We start from the raw sequence: 20,885 nt of genomic DNA on the forward strand, positions 1-20,885 counted from the left end.
AAGTTTAAACAAGCATGGAAAAAAAGTCACGTAGTTCAATATGCTGAATGGTTTGATGCTAATATTTTAAATCCTACATTTTCATGCTGCTCTGATTTTTGAGTGGCTCGTGTTTGCTCCAATAAAGGAGTGTTACTTTAGGTCACCAGCCCGCCCATATTTGCAGCCACTCAAATAAAGTCCCCCTCCCTGAACAATAAAATTGTTTTCGCACAGCTCCTGCAGACATGTGGACCCCAAGGAGAACTCCTGCGATGGCTCCCAATGATTTCCAAGTCATTTGTGTGCACGATTATGAGGAACTGGGGGAAGTCTGCAGATGACGCCCCCTGGGGCTGGGGCAGCAGGTGTGGTTGTGTCTCTTTTTTTTTTTTTTTTTTGCAGCAGTCACTGCCAGGATGGACTTGAAACTGTCAGGCAGAAATGTGGCCCTTCCGTTTCATGCATGATCATAGAGCTGCGTAAAATAGAAAGGGCACATTACACATTCCCCTCAACCCTGATGCAGTGTAGGATGCCATGTTTACAATAATTCACAGCCTACAGGTTCGCCTGCTCTTTGACTCAGGTGGGTGTACAGGGCTGAGTCTCACTTCCCCTTTCCTGAGCATGATTTCCTGTGACACATCCAAGCTGGCCCACTGGGTATGCAGTGTGACATACAGAGGTCTGGCTCTGCCCTGATCCAGTTCCTCCCGGCCTCATGACACCGGGGTTTCTTCACCCTCACCTTCTTCTTGAAGGTCATCGTTATCATCTTCTCTCCAGACTCACCATCCTATCCATCTCATTTTGTCTTTCAAATGCAGCCTCTGTGTTTGTCGCCAACGCTCGACCAGCATTCTTCAACCACAAGGAGTCAAATTCTCTCACCGCTCCCTACACGATCTCACATAGAGTTGACCCCTCCATCCCACGAAGCCAGACCCCATTCCCGCTGGAATTTAGAGCCTTGCAAGAAAAGGACATCAACACACTTCAGTGCCTACAGGCAGCACAGCGCCACACAAGGGCTCCGTGTTAACACTGGGTGGGGAAGTCACAACACAAGGGGGAAGTGACAGAAAGATACCAACGATCACAGTTACAAGGCCATAAAATGTGTCTGATGGCAGATGATACAGAAATGCATCTACATCTCTTCCAAGATGGATCTACAGAGCAAAAGACAATACTGCATGTTCTCAAGTGAAGGTGAGTGCTTTCCAGGTTCCAGAAGGTTCCTTACAGCGCCTCTGAGGATTTGGGCCTGACATCATATGCATGGCATGAGAAAAATTCACCACATGTGAGAACCGCCCCTTCTGGTATAGTCGCCTGCCCGCACTCCTCAAAGAGGTCCTTTAGACAATGGGTTATGTCTTTGTCTGCACACCAGCTACAAAGAACCTGCCTGCAGTTTATTCCCAAACAAGAATATTAAAGGAGAAAAGAGAGAAAGAAATCTTTAAATGATATTTAAAGATCCAAGGCACCTTAAGCTAATTTCTCTATATAGTCCAAGAGCGAATCTTCACCTTTTTTCTAAATAGTAAGGTAGGTAAGGGGAAAGGAGGAGCATGAGGAGTTGTAAAATGTACTAAATTATATTTTTAAACACTTAATATGAAAATATTATTAGAAAAGAACTACATAGATGTTCAACTTCACTAGCGCAAACTTTATGCGGGGAACATCTCTCTCTCAACTATCCTCTCCTACTCTATGTTTTTAGCTTGAAAACAGAGTTACAGTCATTTGCCATAGCTCCTGGCAAAGTCTGACCATTAAAAAAAGTCATCTCAAAAGAGGTAACGGGTACTTCACCCCATTACCTTCAGAAGGTAATGGGCACCTTACCATCCACTTGCTGATCTCAGCAGAAAAGCTGAGTTCAGCAGAAACCACGATGCCTCTTTCCACGTGTCTAACGGTCCATTTGGTATCTGATAACATCTTGCAACTCAGTCCTCACATTTATTAGGTCGGTGCAAAAGTAACTGAGGTTTTGGAAACAACCGAAATGCCCATCAGTAGATGACTGGATTAAGAAACTGTGGTACATTTATACAATGGAGTATACGCAGCCATAAAGAAGAAAGAAATCTTACCATTTGCAACAACATGGATGGACCTAGAGAACATTATGTTAAGTGAAATAAGTCAGAAAGAGAAAGACAAATACCATATGATCTCACTTATATGCGGAATCTAAAGAAAAGAATAAGTGAATGAACTAATCAGAAACAGTTTTGGAAACATGGAGGAAAAAACAGAGGGTTGCTAGAGGGGCGGGGGGGTGGGGAAAAGGGGAAGGTGAGAGGTTTTGGGAACGTACAGAGGGATAGTGGATGGGGGGAGGGGGGTTCACACAGTGTGAGGGATATAAATGATAAATGTCTAAGTTTTGCTTTGTCTTGTGCACCTGAAACTAATTAATAAAAAAAAAAAAAAGTAACTGAGGTTTAAAAGGTTTAAAAAAAAAAAATTGCAAAAACCGCAATTACTTTTGCACCAACCTAATACTTTTGACTTTTCTGTGTTTGCTTGCCCAGCTTTCATTCACTCTAAACTGAGTTTCATTACATGGCGAGTAAGTATGCTGGCCATGTGTCCCAACATCGTTCACATAAACTTGAGGCCACTTCCCCCATTCTTCAGGAACAAAATGCCTCAGCCCTCACATAAAAAATGGGGTGATTCACTTCCACTTCCGAGGGTTTTGGTCTGCAACTGCATGTAATTGTATCCAGAGAAAGCAATCTGACTCATTTGAAAAAACGCTGTAAAGGTTAGGTCTCCCCCAACTTCAAAGAACCAGAAGGCATCTGATTCAAAGTGACACAAACATGAAGTAATGATTCTGGATTCATTCACCAAATCCTAAAATACTAGACTAAGGGGATGGATACCTTCTACAACTCAAAGTATAAGACAAATGAAAGGAAGTCAAATGTTCACAAAGAGTCATAACAGTATGAAACTCATTTGTCTCAAGATACGGTCCCAGGTATGTAAGAGAAAGGGGCGCAGAGAGAGTCTGGATGCATTCATAAGCCACTGAGTCATGGATGGCTTCTCAGAAAGAGAAGGCTCTGTAAGGCACCTGTAAAGCTGCATCAGTGAAGAAGGCTTCCCTCCCATGGTGCGTCTCCTGGGGTCCCCACTTGCCATCTCCTGGGTTTAAGAGACCATGGATGGCACTCTTGTTGGTGCAGACCGATTCACCTGGTAATTGGTCATTAGTAACCAGAGAAGAACCAATGCCCCCCAAATGCCCACATAGTTGCTAATTCTGTGTCCTTCCTCAGAAGTGTGGGTATCACTCAGTGCAGAGTCTGATGGGCTGGTCCCCACACTGGAATGGCCAACATGACGACACCCTAGAGCCTGGAACTTCCCACCAAAGGCAATCAAGAAAGCTCTGCATGCCCTTTTGATCAGAACCGTGGGTTAGCGCCTGCAACATTAAAGAATCAGAGGATTCACTTATTTTTAAGCTGTTTGACAAAGCTAAGAATTGACTTTTCATACAACTGACCTTTCTCAGCAGTATCATTTCTCTTGAAAGTAGTGGTCCCATAAAGTCCCCTTTCAACAAGTGTCCAATCTGGAGAATGTATAGAGAACAGGGAACAGTTCCAAAAGACATGCAAATATTGAGCCAGTGAATATCCCTCTAACCCCTGCTGTGCACTAGGACACCCTGTTAGCACCTGAGGATACAGTGATGAAGACCACCTTGAGGAGCAGACTAGCTTTGGCCGGCGGGGAGTGGGGAAATCAAGCAGTTACCAAGGACGTGAAGAAAACGCTAAGCCACAATGTGATACTGTCCGCAAGGGAGAGGTAGACGCAGAAGTGTGCTGGCAGAAGTTTAACAGCCAGTTCTCTGGAGCGGAAGGAGCTCTGGTTTGCAGCCTCTGCTAATTTCTATGGTACAAACACTCTTACTCTTACTGTGGCGGATTTCAAGTTACCACACGACATCCAGTGACTTGCAAAATTCCTGAAAATTAACCATCAGCTCTCACAGACTAGTGCAAGCCAGCTGCGGAAAACCACCGATAAAACTATGAGGAAAATGACCCAGACAAAGACAGACCACTTGAGAGACCACAGACCACCCCCACGTTCTAACACTAAGTCATGGACCCCAAACACCCCAAGTATAATAATAGACAGATGCACCTGGCAACTAATAATAACCAGAGCTGAACCACTGACTCCCAGCTAGCCACTGTAAGGGGTAAAATGATAGATCAAGGTCCCTCTTTATCAACCCTGCCGTTACTCCCTTAAGTCGTTATGTGCTAGAAAAAGGTGTTTGGCCGCTACCTAGAAGAAAGCATCCAAACTCACAAAATCAGGTATGCTGTAGAGTATGTGATTTATAGTTTCCCTTAAATACTAAATTCCTTCCTAGTAAGACCAAAAACCATCACCAATGTTTTCAGTCATTTTTTAAAGTAAATTCGACATCCTTTACTACAGTTACCCAGCTCAGTTCCTGTGTCCTGGGGAAACATGCACCATCTGAGGGGAATGAGAAAGATTTAACAAGTTTGTCTAGGAAACACTATTCTTTCAAAATTTGTGGATCCTTAACCCAAATCCTCATTCAATTTCAGGGGAGTTCATGAAGTAGAATATGGAATATTACACCAACACTAAAAATTGTGCATCATCTAATACATTTATATATTTTTTTAGTTTAGTAAATGTCATCTCAAGAAATTAGAAACAGGCACGAGAGAGTGCCAGACGCTATGCACATATTCCAGAGAAAACTATATTAAAGGGGAACAGAAATCACTCAAAATGTAAGCAAGATAAGGGGTGGGGAGATGGCACATGAGAAGGGAAGAGAGAGTTCCAACAATTTCAAATCTAAAGGTCACAGTTGAAGGCTACACTGCATTTAGAATCATAATGACATTTGAACAGGTGAGAACATATTTCAAGACTAGTTTACAAGTATATCCCACACTTTCCGCCAAACCTTTTATAAAATTCAGCAGACTACAGACTGAAATTTCCTATGAAAACTTATACAAAGAATTTTTAAATTAAAACTTGAGGTTAGAATTATTCAGCTCCTAAGAACTTTGGTGTAAAACTCAATATACTGTAATTACTATAACTAAAGGCAACTTTAGTTTTCTTATCTTACTGTAGTCAAATATTTCACTGAGATTATTAAAATACTCATTAAGAGTCTACTATTCTTGGGCCAGCCCAGTGGCTCAGGCGGTTAGAGCTCCATGCTCCTAACTCTGAAGGCTGCCGGTTCGATTCCCACATGGGCCAGTGGGCTCTCAACCACAAGGTTGCCAGTTCAATTCCTCGAGTCCCGCAAGGGATGGTGGGCAGCGCCCCCTGCAACTAACCCCTGCAACTAAGATTGAACACGGCACCTTGAGCTGAGCTGCCGCTGAGCTCCCAGATGGCTCAGTTGTTCGGAGCACCAGCTCTCAACCACAAGGTTGCCAGTTCGACTCCCACAAGGAATGGTGGGCTGTGCCCCCTGCAACTAGCAACAGCAACAGGACCTGGAGCTGAGCTGCGCCCTCCACAACTAAGATTGAAAGGACAACAACTTGACTGGGAAAAAGTCCTGGAAATACACACTGTTCCCTAATAAAGTCCTGTTCCCTTTCCCCAATAAAATCTTACCAAAAAAAAAAAAAAAAAGAAAAGCATAGGCAGAAGCCCTGAGCATTCGGGTTGCAAAGTTCCTCCGGAGAACAAACCTGCATTAGTATGGCCACCTCCCCAGTTTGCCCAGGATGGAGGAGACCCTTTTAATGCCAAAATCAGGACAGTCCTGAGTAAATGAGGACGTTTGGTCACCAGAGATTTGGTGCCCTGGTACTTTCTTTCTTAATCTTCCTTCTTAATACTTCTCACTGATGTAATCAGCTAAGCAAGTGGCATTTTAAAAGTTATACCTGTCACTTTCATCTCAAAGCAAGATATTGAAGAAAATGAAGGATCCAGAGGGTGATAATAATAATAAACATCAACCCCAATGAAAAGTCAAGACCCTGGTTATCAACCAGGATGGGAGAGTGGCAGTGAATGTTGTTGCTTTCCATAAGACTGGACCACAAAACTACAAAGGCGAACAATAATTTCCAGGCACACCAGGAAAATAAATTTATTTGGTGAGGTAGATAATTATTTAACATCTTAATTGTAAGATGTTACACCATGAAATTTGACTCATCACAGGTGAACAGATATCAAAAAAAATCTATACTGATGATAATGGCTTCATCACCTGAATACCTATTATGTGCAAGGTGGTCCAGTTAGTGATTTTTACACATAGTTTATTTAACATCCTGCCGGGTATACATTGTGACCCCCATTTTATGGATGAGGAAACTGAGGCTCGTGCCACTGGAAGCAATTCTGAAGTCTGAATTCCAGAGTGGTATTCTTAACCTCAATATTTTGCTGTCTCTCCACTAATTAGACCTTATATCATTAAATGTTACCCAGCATTCACCAAGAAATTATAAAACCCACAAATTATGAATGCCAAAGAAAATGCAAGCTAAAGAAGTCTACCTTTTCCTCAATCTGCAAATTGACAGTGTTTAAAGTTTTGTTAAGTCAGTTGTTTAGAAATCAAAGTACATTTTCCTAAAGAAATAAGGACAGGAAAGGAAACTAAAGGAAAGGAAAATAAATGAGTTATCAGGTCAGTCCAGAAAAGCTATATTCTTGATGGTGGTGGTGGTGGTGGTGATGATGATGGTGGTGATGGTGATGACGATGGTGATGGTGATGATGGTGATGATGATGGTGGTGATGGTGATGATGATGGTGGTGATGGTGATGACGATGGTGATGGTGATGATGATGGTGGTGATGATGACGGTGATGGTGATGATGACGATGGTGGTGATATGATGATGGTGATGGTGATAATGATGATGGTGACACAGCATGTATGGGCACTCACCCTGTGCCAGGCGCTCTGTTAAGTACCCTTTACAACCACACTGCCCATCCTCAGCCCTTTGTATATACTATCAGTGGTTCTCACCCAGAGACATTATGCAATGCATAGGTACGATTTTTAATTGCTACCATATGTATGTGGTGGGGTGGAATAAGGGATATTTAACGCCCAGAGACTGTGAAGTTGAACTCTGGTAATGTGATGGTTTTGGTGAACTGTTACTTTGGGGGCACTCAGTGAACCACACCTCCCATATTCAAGCCCCTGTGTAGACCCCTCCTCTTGAATCTGGACTGGAGCTCTGCTCTGCTCTGCCCTGACCTGCAGAATGTGGTGGAAGTGACATTGTGCCAGTTCTGGGCTTACGCTTTAAGAAGCTCTGGAAGCTTCTGCTTCTCTGCTCTGGCGAAAGCCAGCTGCCATGCAAAATGTCCACGTACCCTGAGACCATGTGAGAAGTCCGATCTAGCCACACAGAGAAGTCATGTGGAAGAAAATGGATGTCCGGGCCTACAGCCTCGACTGGAGCTGCCAACGGAAAGCCAGCCCCACCATGCCTTGCATGCCAGTCACACCATCCTGGAAGTGGGTCTCTTCCAGCCCAGTCCCAGCATCTCAGCTGATGCAGCCCGTGGAGCCCCTTTAGCCCTGACCGAATTACAGATTCATGAGCAAATAAATAAAATGGTTATTGGCTTAAACTATTACATTTTGGGGTAATTTGTTTCTCAACACTAGATAACCAAATGAGCCCCAGGTCAATGAGCCCCAGGTCAATGAGCTCCAGGACCCAAAGGATCCCCCATTCGTCAGTGGGAGTTGGGGGGTAAAAGGGATCTCTAGAAACACTCCAAAAGCTCCCCGGTGTCCTTAGGATAAAATGGAAAGTCTGACCACAATATACAAAGCTTACATTACCTGGCAACACCCTCCCTCTCCGATCTTATCTATTTAAGGAGCATCTTCTATAAGGGAGATGCTATTGTTGCTCCATTTTATAGACAAGAAAACTGAGGCTGAGAAACTAAGATATCTGCCCAAAGATGCCCAGAGAGTGACAAATTGCACTGGGACTTGTTTAACTCCAAGCGTACTGCTACCTGAGCTCATTTTTCTGGGCCACAATCTGTAGTTAAAAAAAAAAATTCCTATCAAATCTGGTCTTCATGAATATGACCCACTTACAGCCCACCTTTTATCACAAATCAAAGTAGCATGGGCTATTTTCCAACTGAAACTAATTTTTAAAAATTTACTTTTTGAAGAATTATAATGAGAATCCACAGTTAAAGATGATTTAGATGAAAGCTGTTCTCCTGACCTAGTAAAAATAAAGAGACTGAGCATATGGTTTAGAATCAATGTGATTCTCTTGAATGCAATCTGGATAATCACTGAATTATTATAATCATTCTGGGGCACGTTTTTATCTTTGTTGACTTTTTCCTATCCACTGGGACTCTGCTTGTATAATAATAACACAAGTTTAGAGGACTCTGGTCTTCTGTTGCTTAGCAACCCCCAGCTCTGAAGAGAATGAAGGATAAAGGGTCCATTGGCAAAACAATGCCAACTGCAATTCAACAGTTATTTAAAAGTTTTAGAATTATTAAAACTATGCTGTCTAAATAAAGTGTGCAAATGAATACTTGACAGTATCAGCCGTCATTTCTATTTCTATCATACCCTGAATTTGAAGTTGGAGCCAACCACTAAATGAATGATACAAATTTGAGCAAAAATATGATGAGAACAGTATTTAATACAGCTATTTCAAAGGCAGAGTATCGTTGTTACTTCCATAGAAATGCTCTGAATGTTGTTTTGGGAAAATTAAACAAAAAAGGCATGTAAACTACACAGGACAGTGCCTATCCAGCCATGCCTGTCCGATGAAGGCTAATGGTCGTGTCACCATCATTATTACCATCACCAAAGAGGAATCAATAAACTGTTTGTACAGCGAATCTAGCAAATAAAATATACTCCATAGTGAACACTTTTCCATTCTTTTCAGTGATTGTAAATGTAAAAGTCAGGTTACATGTTCTCCATTCATTCATTCATGACTTATTTTATTCAAAAAATGGTTACTGAGCAACTCCAGGTGCCAGGAGCTGTACCGGAAACAGAGCAAACAACTGGGAACCCAGTAGCCACGGCGACCATGCCCATGGGCTCTCTGGGGTGTGGACAGACAGGAAACTACATGTAATTTAAGGCAAGACAGGAACTGGGAAGGAAGCATGCAGGAGGCTAAGACCAGTATGAGGTGGTCAGAGGAAGATTCTTTCAGGAGGTGAAAGTTAATGGATATCAAAGGATGCGGGGAAGTCGGCCACAGGCAGAGACATGGAAAGAGGAGTTGTCTGGGGGAACTGCACGTACAAAGGGTCTGAGGCAGGAAAGGGCCCCCAGCTCGGTACGGAGAGCTGGAGTCCTGGGATGCGGCAGCACAGTGGCCTCTGGAATGCTCCATGGAAGACAGAAATCTGGGCCAGCTTGACCTGGCCTGAAGGCCAGGAGCAGGTAGAAATTCAAATAAAGCGACAGAGGCAAACCCCAGAGACACTGTGCACTGGCACCTCATCCTGACGCTCCCTCACCCACTGCCAGTGTTTGTTCACGGACCCCCGGCCCCACTGTAACCACCTACCATGAAATCTTGCTGGAGCCTGCCTTCTGCTGCCCGCCCACAGCGGCAGATCCCACCGAGCCTGCCTCCCGACACCACTCAGCTAGAGAACAAACCCTGCGAGGGCAGTAACAGCTGTGGTTGGCTTACTGCCACGTCGCCACCGGACAGTCTGGATGTGGACCTTCTGGACAGCCCTGCTACCTTAATCCAAACAAGTGACTTTCATCGTAGGAATGCCAGTCACACCAACGTGTTAGGGAGGAACATCCTTCCAGCACCTTATCAACTCCCTCTGAATCACAATCAGATGTGTACAGACACACTGCAAATAAAGCCAAAATGTTTAAATAATTTAAAGGCATAGGGTCCAATTGTTTGTAATGCCATTCTGTCAAGGGATACAGTATATTTCCTTCCAATGCTATTCTATGCACTTTAACCTAATTGTCATCATAACACTGGTTCAATTTATCGTTTTGGTGTGTTTTTTCTTTAAGCTGCCTTTTAAAATGTCTTTTACAAAAGCTATGTAAAAATCGATCAGAACTAGACTTATTGTGTTGGTCACTCCACAGTGTATACAAATTTCAAACCATTGTGCTGTACACCTGAAACTAATACAATATTATAAGTCAATTATGCCTCAATTTTTTAAAAAGTATCACAGAGCTATGCCATTATTTAGACATTCCCATTCTCCTATTAATTTGACATTTAGGTGTTTTCAAGTTTGGGACTATTGTAAATAATGTTATGATTAACTATCTCTGTTTAAAATGTTTTGTTCAAATTTCCAACTACTTGCTATGGACAAACTCCTAAAAGGGGTATTAAAGAGTCAAAAATGTTAAGGTTCTTGCTCCCTCTTGTCTAATTGCTTTCCAGAAAAATAAAACAATTTTTACATCCAGTGTTGCTTTAAGTGCCCAATTCACCTTAAGGAGTACATTTTAATGCAATTTGAAATTATTTTAATCTGCCATAATATTGTAATATCAGTAGCTGTCAAATTTAGTCATAAGGCAAATAGAGTCATTTCACATTATATTTGTAAATCTCCAGATGGATTCTCAGTCAACTTTGCCTTAACTGTCATCGTTTCTTTCTCTGTGTCCCCTTAATCAGGCTGGTAAATAAAATTGGCCAGCAAGAGTTCAGCAGTTTTAGTTGTAATGTAGAATCTATGCCAACCCTCTACCATGATAACCTCACATCAGCTAACACATTGTGTGGAAACCTTTCATCTCTCAGCCAATTTGCTTAAGCAATAGTTTTCCTTAACAATTTCACCAGAATAGTACAATCTGCGTGCTGACAGTACCTCCCAAGTCATGATACACCAAATAGACTTCCTGGGAAAGTCTGATCCTGTCCACAAAGCCACAGTCATGCCAAGTCACCTTGAAACCCAAACTTATCTCAAATAACTATGGATGTCTACACTGGCACTGAATCCCACCCACCCAGGACTTCTCGGAAGCAATCACCAGATAGACCCATGACATCATGCAACTTTGTACTTTTTGTAGCCTCAGCAACATTGAACAGACAACTGTCCTCTAATTTAATTATGGAAATTTATTAAGAAGAGTTTCTCCAGCATCTCAGCCTTAAAAACTGAGATGGAGCAAAATGTGGGTTGTTGCAGCAGCCGGACACATCCTGCAAGAACCACCTTTGGCTCCCAGGGATCCTATGTCTGTAGTTTGTGGCAGATGCCACTAGATGGTAGACTTGACTCTCTTTCGGACCTTGACCTTCCAGGCAGCAGGGTGAATCCTTAATGAAATATCATGTTTCTAGGACTATGGCCTTTAATAACACATGAGAGAATTTAATCTACAAGACTGGTGCCTAGGAGATATTAGAAAGTGAGTGTCACTTGAGCACATATTTAAAATAGATTCAAGAATCTAAGTGGAACATATACATTTTTAGCCTTGTGGTACATATAGTCCTGCTCTTCCTCCCCGCTTGCCCCCGTCGCTCCTTGGCCCTGGGTTAAAGGTGTCTTATTCCACCACATAGAGAGATAGTTGATTCCTACCTTGCTTCTACCAAAGCCACTGAGCTGGTGGCTTTAGCAGAACCATGACTTTCTAACAATGCAAAAGTTCAGGCATATTTCTCCTAATAAAACCCATTTAAACATATGCAAAGTTTACAACCATTTAAAAATGTGTCTCTTCATACAATTTATCTTAGCCTTAGAGTGTACTGACAGAAAAGAAAAAAGATGACAGTATTTGGATCAACATACTAGAAAGCACTGGAGAGCTAACCTGGCAGAGTAGAAAGCCAGAAAAAAAATATGTTGGATCCACTGAATTCAAATTGGATGAAGAGGAAATACCACCACCTACTAGTGTGAAAATCCCTTGGCACCTCTTGCATTCTAAAAGCATATACTCATACATGCATTCTCCCTTTAATGGGGGTGCCGAGGGAGTGAAGAGGGGCAGACACCACCAGAGGCTTCTTGTTCCATAGAACAAATTTAAGCGCTCCTACCACTGAAATGATCACAGTCTTAAAGGGACCCCAGAGAAACTGAAAGCCAACTTTCCATCATTGAGATGATGTCACTAAGTCCCCAAAAGATTAGGTGACTTACCCAAGGTTCTGCTGCAAGCGAATGACCGAGTCTAGCCTCCTGACTTCCCCTCTAGAACTCTTTCTAGCATATCACCCTGGTATCAAGTCATAAAAGTTTGTTCTTCTGGAGAGGAGATCCAAGATGGCAGAGTAGATAAACACTATGTCTGCTTCCTTCCCTGAACACATTAAAATTACAACTAAATTATAGATCAACCTGGAGAACCATCTGAAGTCTGGCTGAACAGAAGTTTTATAACTAAGGATACAAAGAAGAAGCCATGTCGAGACTGGTAGGAGGGTGGAGACACAAAACAGGCTGGCCCCAAACCTCAGTGTGGTGGTTGAGAACAGGGAAGGTTATCTCGGCCATAAAGGCTGCCCCCAGAGGAATGAGAGACCCCAGCCCCACACCAGCCTCCCCAGCCCAGAGCACTGTGCCAGGAAGAGGAAACCCCACAACATCTGGCTCTAAAAAACAGTGGGGATTCCAACCATTTGGGTGGGACCAAAGGCTGCAGGAAACCCAAACGTCTTCTTAAACAGACGGTGCACAGACTCTCTTACTCGCAAGCACTCACCAGCAGAGACACAGTAACTCGGGGGGTGTCAGAGGTGGGCATACTGAGGTGTGTGAGCAAGGACTGGAGGACAGTCACCATTTTCCCTATGTGGGGTCCTTCTCCCATGCAGCCAGCAGGCAGGTGCCATCTTTCCTGTGTTGAACCCTCCCTCACAGGCCAAACCTGAATCTGATTGGCCTGGTGAGCTCCACAACTCCACCCTACTGACTCATTGGGACCCTGCCCCACCCAACATGCCCAACACCTGAGGCACTTTCTCCAAGAACAGCCAGCCCTGCTTGCATTGCACTCTTTCTTGAAAAACTATCAGAGTCCAGATCCCAGGCAGGTAGCAGCTGGTCTCAGTGTGCTCTGGGACTTTTGCTGAGTAGCTCCAGGCTCAGCACTGGCACCAAACCAGAGTCTACATTAACCTGGTGACCACAATTCTTCCCACTCTAGTGACTCCCTGAGACCCTGCCTCACCCAACTTGTATACCACATGAGGCTTTATCAGGGGCTGAAACTTAAGCGAGCTGGCAAGTGTCAGCAGGCCTCAGGTTGTCCTGGCTTTTTGTGGAGCTACCCCAGGCATGGTACTGGTGGCAAATGACCTCAGTTCACATGTACCTCAGGGTTAACCACACAGTGAACAGCCACGGATCACTTTATAGCTCCTACCAGATAGTCTCCAGCCAGTGACATGCAGTAGGTGACCTGGGCTTACACTGGAGCCCCTTGCAAGAGGTCCCAGAACCAACATACTTGGAGGTTGGCTTCAAACCACAGCAGAGCACCACCCAATTAGCCCCACAAGTGGCGCACCCAAAGGACGGTCTCAACAGGTACCAGAGCCCACTGGCATGAATCCCACTCAGTGGGGCAAGATCCCCATACAGCAGCCCATGAGTTTACTGCAGCGGGCTTCAGTCAATATGGTGGCCACTCTGTCTGGCCTCTGCCTTGGCACTCAACTTATATTCAGGGGCTTCCTCACACGAGGCTTTCCAAAGACAATCACTCCCGTGTAACACAGTGGAGACCATGGGAAAAGACTGCTTATCACCAAATCTTCTAGATTCTATGACAAGTGGTTTTTGAGTTTAATGAAATTATACATTTTGTTGACTGGGGTTCCAGTAGCAATTGGCATAACTTTGGTGAAGACATATTTATTAGTGAAGCTGAGTTAGCAGAAATTCCAGAAGGCTATACCCCAGAACACTGGAAATATTTCAAGTATCCTAGATCAAGATGGATTGCCCAAACTTTCTGTGATAGTCCTGAAGAGAATTATGAAACAAATTGAAGCTAAAAAGGCTGAGTTGCTGTTAAAGGAGCTGGAAGTACAAATACTAACGCGTGCAAGAGGCAATGGTCCCTGGTATCAGTATCCAACCATCGATAAGGAACTTATTGATCATTCTCCAAAAGCAAATCCCAACAATTAATCTTTTTCTTTCTCTAAATACAAAGTATATTATCTTTATGGGAAAATAAATTAATAAATATATTCTGTATTTAAAAAAAAAAAAATGCTTCCCAGACAAGAAAAAGCTAAAGCAGTTATTCACCACCAAACCAAAATTACAAGGAATGTTAAAGGGACTTCATTAAGACCAAAAAAAAACCCATCAAATTATGAATAATAAAATGGCAATAGTTATATATCTATCAACAATTACTTTCAATGTAAATGGATTAAATGCTCCACTCAAAAGACATAGGAGGGCTGAATGGATAAGAAAAGAAAACCCTTACATATGCTGCCTACAAGAGTATCACTTCGGAGTGAAAGACACACACAGACAGAAAGTAAAGGGATGGAAAAAGATATTTCATGAAAATGGAAACAAAACAAAACGAAAAAAGAAAGCTGAAGTAGCAATACTTATACCAGACAAAATAAATTTTAAAACAAAGGCTACAACAAGAGACAATGAAGGACCCAGTTATCCCACTTCAGAGTATTTATCTGAAGAAAATGAAATGCTACTTCAAGGAGACGTGTGCATCCATATGTTCATTGCAGCATTGTTTACAATGGCCAAGATGTGAGGCAGCCTGGGTGTCTGTCAATGGAAGAATGGATAAAAAGGGGATGTTACATTCCAGGGCTGCCAAAAATAGATATACAAGTGGACACTTTAGTCAGTGTTGCTCAAGCAGTAGTTTGCCATAATTAGAAATGTCTGGATGCTGATGGTAACCACTTTGAGCACCTCTTGTAATTGCAGAAGTCAAACGTGACTTGTATTCATCTTTTGTTATCGGTATATAGTGAGTATTACCATTTTAATAGTTTTTTCCTTTCTTAAAATGTGTATACATTTGTTTGGCACCCTCTGTATGTACAGTGGAATATTGCTCGGCCAGGGAAGGGAATGGGTCCTTGCCATTTGCAGAGGCATAGATGGACCTGAAGGGTGCTATGCTGAGTGGAGTGTAAGACAGAGAAAGATAGATGCAATGTGATTTCATTTATACGTGGAATTTAAAGAACAAAATAAACAAACAAAACCGAAACTGATAGATTAGATACAGAGAACATACTGATAGTTGCCAGATGGGAGGGGAGTTCAGGGTGACTGAAAAAGGGGAAGGGATTAAGAAGTACAAATTGGTTGTTACACAATTATCATGGGGATGTAGGGTATAGCATAAGGAATATAGTCAATAATATTGGAATAGTTATCTATGGTGTCAGATGGGTACTAGATTTGTTGGGGTGATAGATGGGAGGAGTTTGGTGGACAGAGTAAAAAAAATGACGGTATTAAGAAGTACAAATTGGTAGTTACAAAATAGTCATGGGGGTGTAAAGTAAAGCTAGGGAATGTAGTCAATAATATGGTAATAACTATGTGTAGTGCCAGGTGGGTACTAGACTAGTCAGGGGGATCACTTCTTAAATTATATAAATGTCTGACCACTATGCTGTACACCCAAAATTAATATAAACTAATACTGAATGTCAATTGTAACTGATAAATTTAAAAAGAGGGAAGGAGAATAAGAGGTCCAAATTTCCAGGTATAAAATAAATAAGTCATGGGATGCAATGGACAGCATAGGGAATATAGTCAATAATATTGTGATCATGTGGTACAGTGTCAGACGGTCGCTGGACTTACCATGGTGATCACTTCTTTAGGTGTATAAATGTTGAATAACTATGATGTACATGGAAACTAATATAATGTTGTATGTTAGCTGTATTTTAATAAAAATCTTTTTAAAAACGAAGTACTGATACAGGGTGGGGCATGGATGAATCTTGAAAACATTAGGGTAACTGAAAAAAGCTAGTCACAAAAGACTACATATTATGTGATTCCATTCATATGAAAGTCTACAATAGGGAAACTATATATAGAGAAAGTAGATTAGTGGTTGCTTAGGGCTGGAGTGGGGGGCTAGAGGGGTGCAAAAGTTTCTCAGTTTCTTACTGAGGTGAAATGTGCTATAGTTGACTGTGATAATGGTTGTTCTGTGCCTATACTAAAATCCATTGAATTATACACCTTAAATGGGTGAATTGTATTGTATATAAATTATATCTCAATAAAGCTTTTTTTAAAAAAAAAAAAGTTTGTTCTTCTATTGAAATGCAGGTTCCTAAAGACAACAAGCTTTGACAAGTGTAATCTGAGTAATTACATTTGAAGGCTATAATTATTTCCCATCAGTGGGTCTTTGTAGTCTCAGAATGTTTACAAGTAAATCTTTCAAATGATCAGCCCCCATGTTAAAGTTTCTTTTCCATGCTCAGATATCAACCATGCAGCCAACTAACTTCAGGAATTTCCCCCAAAGAAACATATGCAGGACAAGAATATGTCATGTTTATTAATCATTTGTCAAGTTCTATAGAAAATAACGCACAGAGGGAATCACCAGTCAAAACCCAACTGATCTGATTCAGGCAACATAAGAAATACTATAATATCTTGCTTTCTCTCTAGCAACAAAAGCTAAAATTTGGAACACAGTAAAGCAAGGGATCCAGTCTTGAGTCTTGAGATCATGCAAAAGTAACTGCAGTTTAAAAGGTTAAAAATTGCAAAAACCACAATTACTTTTGCACCAACCTAATACTATAACACTGGCCTTATGACATATCTTAACTCACCAATTAGAGGCCAGAACTGTGCTCATCAACGGGAATAATGAACCACAACTCACACACTCAGGATTTAGTCTGAAGACAACTGACCTTCCACTATAACGATTCTCATCTAAATTCAGCACGAAGGTGACAGAGACAAAAACAAAAGTCATCCTCACTAAACTATTCCAGTAACCCCTGCAGAGCAAAATGAGTAAAAATACACTTATTTTCTAGTTGTTCTTAGAGGGGCCCAAACTGAAGGAACCAGGAAAAGTACATCCTTAGATGCCTTGTAGAAAATATATCAGATAATTTTACAAATATTAGAATCCATTTCGTACGGGCATTAGGGCAAAATGCACAGGGAAATTTTGTTTTTAATGGGGAAATTCTTTCCTACAGAGAAGGAAAAATGGCAAACAACTGGTCACAGCCTCTCAGATGGCCAGCATCTGCCCTGCCGTGACCTTCCCAGCAACCAGAAGAGACGCTTTATTAGGTCTAATTAGAGATGAGGAAAATGGGGCTCAGAGATGTTAAGTAACTTGCTCAAGGCCACAGAGCCAGGATTCAGATCCGTGTATCCAATGAGTGAAGGGACTGGATAAGTAACATGGAATCCCACAGACTGGATCAGCATAAGGACCACAGTAACAGAATGACCCATTTGAATTTGACCATTACATGCCACACTGCTCAGCTAAGGCTTACTTTTTCTTCCACCAATATTAGTGGAAGAAACTAAACCAAGCTGTCAACCAAGAAAACAGAGGAAAGGTAATATTCCAGAAGTGGGAAGGGAGTCTTATGTCTCATGGAAGGGAAAGAAATAACACAAAAACATGTTGTGTGACCTACACGAATAACCTGGGCCAGCCATCCTGGGCATTGGGGCCCATTAGAATCACCTGGGGGCCCTTTGTTAAATGCGGCCCCGACTCTACCCCCAGAGATTCTGCTATAATATGCCTGGAGTCGGCCCAGGAATCTGCATGTTTAAAGCTCACCTAAGATGTTGCCAGGGTTGAGAACTACTAATGGAGGGAAACAAGGTGTTTTTTCCCCTTTTGCCTATAAAGCAAAATATGTCTTGCAGACATCTACTTCCGAGCCACGAGGAATGGCAGGACCTTTGCTCTTCTGCAACCTAAGCGGCTTTGGACAGCCATTTCTCCTCCCTGCGCCCTTTTCCCATCCACATAACCACAGTGTGCAGAGAACTCTTCTGATTCATCTTGGTTTGCTCAGTGCCAGGGCCTAGATGGAACCGGCGTTGGGTAAAACGTCTACTGTTGAAGTGAGTACAGTTACTGAACTAAGGAAGCCCAGTTTCCCTTCCAGCTGTCATTCCAGGACTCCGCATTCAGTCACTCAACAAACATTAAGTCATTAACTACCGTATTTCCCCGAAAGTAAGACCAGGTCTTATATTAATTTTTGCTCCAAAAGACATGTTAGGGCTTATTTTCAGGGGATCTTATTTTTTCACATACAACAATCTACATTTATTCATTTATCCATGTACAAAAGTCTACATTTATTCAAATGCAGTCATGTCATCTTCTGGAACATCATCATAACTCCAAACCCCGAATTCCGGCTTGAATTTCTTGAGACTCCATTTCCTGTAGAACCATTTGCCCCAATCTGTCATGTCCAGCAATAGAGCTCTCCTTAAATGAGCACTTCTTGTCCATGTAGCCTGCTCGTAATGCATTGGCAACACAGCTATCAGTGATTTTTATCCCATGAATTCTTCTCCCAAGTCATGACCTCTTGCAGGCTAGGCTTCACAAAGTTGCCACGCTGATTTCTCTGCATTCTAGTTTCAATGTAGTCATTGATTTCCGTGCACAAATGGTCCTTGAATGGCTTGTTTATTGCAATGTCAAGAGTCTGGAGATAGGCAATCATTCCTGTGGGAATCATTATTTGATCTATTCTTCTCTCTGCAAGGAAGTTCTTCATGTGTTTAGTGCAGTGAGGGCTGGCGGAATCCCAGACTAGCAGACCTCTTTGGCCACCTCACAAAACAAGTGGCAGCATTAAATCGACCTACTTCCTTATAATGGCTTGTGTGCACCAGGCTTTTTTGGTTTCAAGAACATAAATGCCTGCAACATGTTCAACCTTATCTTTCTTGCCCTTAGTGATGATCAGAGGTGTGGCTTTCTTTCCATCCTGACGAATTGCCAAAGTACAGGTAACATGTGCACCTTCGTAACCAACAGAGTGAATGTAGATTGATGAGGCACCCCTCTGACCAATTGTCATTTGAGATCCTTGGCCCATAAACACTGCAGTTTCATCCATAGCAATCATGTTGGAGAGTTGGTATTTATTAAAGTCAATGCCATCAACAAAGGACTTGAATGCAAGTGCACGTTTAATAACTCCCGTATCTTCCAGCTTGAATAGTGTTCTCGAACTTAGAGACAGTTCATATCACTGAAGGAAGCCATTCAGCCAGTGTTGTGATGCTTTGAATTCTTCTGGTTATATTTCTAACTGTGGTGCCATTGCAAGGGCCAATGCTTGAATACCAGCCCTGCACACAACCAAGGCCTTTGTTCTCCTGTCAGCAATCCATTCACAGGTGATGTCTTCCAGCTCAGGAAATAATGGTTGCTGACCATTATACATGCGCTTCTTAGCATTTCCCTCGTCCACCTGTTGACTGAGGTTATCGTACTCTGCTCGCCATTTTCGGACCATTCGGGGATCCGACTTCTTCTCTTTGCAGAAAGCTGTAAGATTCTTGCCCCGGGAGTCCTCCACTATTCCTTTCTTGTACTCGATGAAACAGCTCTTTCTTTTTGCACTCATCTTGTCTGGGGGTCAAAATATTCCCTTTAAATCTGCCATTAAATCAGGTGTTAATTGAAGACTAATGAGACAGGAGTGGCAGCAAAAATGATGACAGTTTAGAATGATGGTCCACACAAAAGCGAAGAAAAATTGCAGGCAACAAAATTCAGAAAATGTTCCTTTATTTCACATGAGTGCATTAAGTATGTCTGTTACAACACACGACGTATTGAATTATGAAGATTCATATTAGACACAACCATGTCCGTCATTATCAAGTGCGCACATTATTTGTGCGTTGTGTCTGTACTCTGATTGGTCATTTGGCAATAAGTCTCGAGTTCATCTATTCACATAGGTGTTTACCTCTCGCCCAAAGGCGCCTGCTTGGGTATTTACAAATACTTAATTATAATTTATATTATTCATTTGAAGTACTAATGTCAATAATATTATTTCTTTATATTTAATTATATATTATTATTTAATTATATAATTCAATACATCCGTCGTGTGTTGCAACGGATGTACTAAATGTGTCCGTCTGGCTGATGATCTTAACTAGGGCTTATTTTTGGAGTATGGCTTATATTACGATCATGCTAGGGCTTATTTTCCAGTTAGGTTTTATTTTCAGGGAAATACGGTATGAAGTTATTAACGCACTGTTCCAAGGATTTGGATTATACCTGTGGAAAAAAAAAAAATTCCTACCCTCATGGAGCTTATGTTCCAGCAGGAAGAAGACAGACTAGAAACAATGAACGCAATAAAAGAGTAAATCATAAAGTAGGTAGAAGGTGACAAGGGTTACAGAAAAATAAGTGAATAGGATTATATTCTTCCCACGTATGTGTGTTTGTGTGTGTGCTGTCTGTACAGCTTGGAATTACTGTTTTATTACTGACTTCAATTTTACCACATTCCTGAAACCTTGTAATACAGCCAAGCTTTTTCTTATTGATGCCATTTATTAAGAACGAATGGAATACACTAGATTTTATGTCAGTAAAGTTTCATGACTTGCTTTTTAACATCAGTTTTAGACTGTCATTTCCTCTAAGTTGGACCTGGTTATTCAGACCAACAAGCCTGCTAAGGACAACTGAAAATTAGGCAAATGTTATTTAAAGTGCTCTGAAGTCACTGGGGGTGGGGAGGGTAAGGGATGGCGAGCAAGGCTGTGAAAAATTACAGGGACAGATCTAAAATAAGAAG

General features: G+C 41.9%; 1 protein-coding gene and 1 pseudogene across 1 annotated transcript in view; one reads left to right on the forward strand and one right to left on the reverse strand.

The window, feature by feature from the left end:
- Positions 1–20,885, reverse strand: part of DNER (delta/notch like EGF repeat containing) — a 274,382-nt gene that overhangs the window by 239,547 nt on the left and 13,950 nt on the right. The window lies entirely within an intron of this gene.
- LOC148754914 (NADH dehydrogenase [ubiquinone] 1 beta subcomplex subunit 5, mitochondrial-like) lies at positions 13,654–14,199 on the forward strand (annotated as a pseudogene).

The sequence above is a fragment of the Rhinolophus sinicus genome, chromosome 17 (assembly GCF_057876585.1).
Source record: "Rhinolophus sinicus isolate RSI-liver-muscle chromosome 17, RSI-T2T, whole genome shotgun sequence".
NCBI lineage: Eukaryota > Metazoa > Chordata > Mammalia > Chiroptera > Rhinolophidae > Rhinolophus > Rhinolophus sinicus.